At 37.4% G+C, this 3600-nt stretch overlaps 1 pseudogene; it reads left to right on the top strand.

The window, feature by feature from the left end:
* The first annotated feature begins 271 nt into the window (after positions 1-271).
* LOC122040842 lies at positions 272-3336 on the top strand (annotated as a pseudogene).
* The last annotated feature ends 264 nt before the right edge of the window (positions 3337-3600 follow it).

Genomic DNA, 3600 nt, shown 5'->3' with positions numbered 1-3600 from the left:
CCCCGATTCGGATAGTTTTGGATAATAAAAGTAATGGAAGAGCCAAGTAGTCAAAGGAATGTCATGCAGGCGGAACGAAACTACGACCCCTCACAGCAGTCGAAAGGAGTTCGACACTAATTGATTAAGAGAAATATGAAAATATTTACAAAGATTTGCACGATTTTCAAGAAATTTTGGTGACGTTAGGACGTTCAACTAAGGAGGCACAAGGAAAGGAGAAGATTCGCCAAGTGTTGTCGCTATAGATAAGGGATTATCACATAGCCGAATGGCCGAAGTACAATTTACTTCGAAAGGTGTGGTCCAAGTGCCAGTTAAGACCCTGCTTGGCGATGCGAAGCTGAACGGTGAAGATGTGGAAGCCACTGAAGACTCTACTGGTCCAGTCAGTCGGATTTGCAACCTTCTTCGACTAGACTTGAAGGAGAAACTTGTGATGTGACGATATAGGGAGACCCACCTGGCACGGGGCCAACTATCAAGATAGAGGTCTAAGTCAATGCATTCTACTTTCTTCTCAATTTGTGTTCTTGATTCAAGTTCTGAGAATTCAACAGTTGCAATTTTGTTCTACAGTCTTTAAAATTCTTTGTTAAAAGTTAATTTTGAGAATTAATGCACATGCATGCATAGAATTAAAACCGATGCATGCATTGTGAGGTTTCATGAATCTAGTAGATGATGATCAAATTAATTAAGCAATAACTAATGTAATTCTAGAACTATCGATGATGTCTTTATAAGATTGTTGTGGCTATGCCACAAATATGTTCAATATCAAATAATACATCAGATTTTGAATTTCTTTATTTTTATATTGTTCTCTACTTCAATATGTATCAATTTGTAGGTTGGTGAGATGATTGAAGGAAGCCAAAGAGAGGAACGTTTAGACATTCTCAAAAAAAGGTACAAATAATTAAAGTGAAGAAGGTTCAGATCTTTTGGCTCCAATGACCCAATGAGAGAGTGGCTCAGGCTGATGAACTAGTGTGACACTTGTTTGAAGAGAGAGAATACCCAAACTAGAGTAGCCTTGTATCCCTTCATCCTTCTAAAAGCCAACATCAGTTGTTCCCTGAGGTGGCCCTCAGGTTGTCAGATTTTCTAATCAGTTTGGCTCCAATTGAGTGGGATTAATTGCAGAAGAACACAAGTTCAAGTTGCTAGGGAGGATGGATTTGCCTTGGTAGATCTTTTACCTGGCCTTTTATAGGTGTTAGATAGTAAGGTCAGAGTGTTTTTTTTTTTCCTTTCAAGCGGCCAATTTCAGTCCTTGTTGGGGATATAATGATGAATGGTGCTCATCCTTGTTTGGCCCGAGCATTGTGACCCTCTGCATTTGATATGTTAACTGTGGAGCATGCCTGAGGTTGTGAATGTCTTTGGCCAGAATAGGCTTCTCTCAGCAGAAGTAATAGTCCGATTTTGCACTCCTTTATGAAGCTTGAAGTGGTTGATCACTCTGAAGGAAGGTTCATGTGCTGTCATTTTCTAACTGAGAAGTTGTCAGTCGCCCAGTTGCTTAAATCTATGATATGTGCATCCAAATTTCTTTCTCCTCATCCTGTCCTTCCAACGCCTTACAGAATTATTAAAGAAACCAAGTTAAAATATGTTTGTGCTGTTGACCATATACAAGTTAGAAGATCTGTGTTTACTTTTTAGCTACGAATGGGTTAATATGCTCTGAATTCGTGTTATGAACAAAATAGTAGTCAGCATGTTGACTTGTTTTGTATTTTGTTCTTTTTGTGTAAAGCATATCTCCACTTATTTCATCTATTCTCTTAGAATTGAAGATGCAGGGTTGCCACTTGAGCTTTATGAATGGTACCTTGAGCTCCGCCATTTTGGCACTGTCAAACACACTGGGTTTGAGCGTATGGTTCTTTTTGCCACCGGCATCGATAACATCCTAGATGTTATCCCTTTCCCAAGATATCCAGGAAGGGCTGCTCACTCTATTGGCTTCCCTTTACTGAACTATCACCATCTGTCATCAACTATTTAAAGAAAATGTCTTATTCTAGAATAGGTATTTTTTAATTAAATATAAGAATTAGTTTTGTTTCTACTTCATATCTCATACTTTCTTATCAGAAGTTGGATCAGTTTGTTGTCAAAACACAGGTTTCTGCTATGTGAATTCAGAAAGCTCAATGTTGTTTTGTGAAGACAAAAACATCTGGAAATAAGTAGGCATCAGGGAATCATTAGTTCAAACTAAGCTGTCGATCCAACTTCACGATCTAGATAGGATGGAAAGATTCACAATGCACGAGACTTTTTTTGGACGCCAAGCTTTTCTTACAGTATCAGGGCAGCTTAAGATTTGAGGGGGTGATGATCTTTTGGATTATTCAGGTATTTGACAGAGGTGATATTCAAGAAACCTGTAATTGTATATAACTATCCAAAGGTATTAAAGCATTTTATATGAGGCTCAATGATGACCAAAAGAAGTAGCAGCTATGGACGTGCTTGTGCCCAAGGTATGGCATTTGACTGGTTGTATATAGCGGGGGTGAAATTTCGTCTTACGTCTTGTTGCATCCATCAATATGATTTAAGTTCTACTTTCTTTTTGATTTGTGTTATTGATTCAAGTTCTGAAAGTTCAACTGCTGCAATCTTGTTCTACAGTCTTTAAAATTCTCGTTTGTAGGTTGGTGAGCTGATTGGAAGAAGCCAAAGAGAGGCACGTTTAGACATTCTCGTAAAAAGGTACAAATAATTAAATTGAACCTATAAGGCTCATGTGTTTCCTTTTTTGGGGCGGGTGGGGTTTGATTTTACCACTATCTGCTAGTCTATTAAACTGAACTCTTTCTCCCCGTCATGTCCTTCCAAGGCCTAATAGAATTATGAAAGAAACCAAGTTAAAACGTGTTTGTGCCGTCAAGCATATACAGTTCAAAAAAAATCTGTGTTTGCATTTTTAGCTATGAATGGATTGGTATGCTCGGAATTAGTGTTATTCATGTTCTGAACATACTTGTAGTCAGCTTGTTGACTTGTTCTATATTTTATCCTTTTTGTTTAAAGCTTATCTTGACTTATTTCATCTATTCCCTTATAATCGAAGATGCAGGGTTGCCACTTGAGCCTTATGAATGGTACCTTGAGCTCCGCCCTTTTGGCACTGTCAAACACAGTGGGTTTAGCTTAGGGTTTGAGCGAATGATTCTTTTTGCTACCGGCATCGACAACATCCGAGATGCTATCCCCTTTCCAAGATTTCCAGGAGGGCTGATCTTTGATTACTCTATCAGACTCCCTTTTCTAAACTTTCACCCAGAGAATCTTAGTATCTAGAATAGCTATTTTTTTCTAAAATCAAATATAAGAATTCATTTTGCTACGTTATACAAATGCTTATACTTCATCTCTCTTATTTTGGAAGGCAGAAAGTTTAATGTTGTTTTGTAAAAAAATAGAAACATATTTCTGTAAAAAAAGCAGGCATCAGGGAATCATTTAGTTCAAACTAAATCAAATGCAATTGAAATTTATAATTCAGTTAATTTCAGTTTGGAGAAAGTTTAAATATTGCCATGCCCCTTATTACTGATAAAATTAAAGACAACTTTCTAT

Source organism: Zingiber officinale, chromosome 1B (assembly GCF_018446385.1).
Source record: "Zingiber officinale cultivar Zhangliang chromosome 1B, Zo_v1.1, whole genome shotgun sequence".
Classification (NCBI taxonomy): Eukaryota; Viridiplantae; Streptophyta; class Magnoliopsida; order Zingiberales; family Zingiberaceae; genus Zingiber; species Zingiber officinale.
Note: the sequence above shows the minus strand (reverse complement) of the source record. Positions and strands in the feature narration are given on the sequence as shown.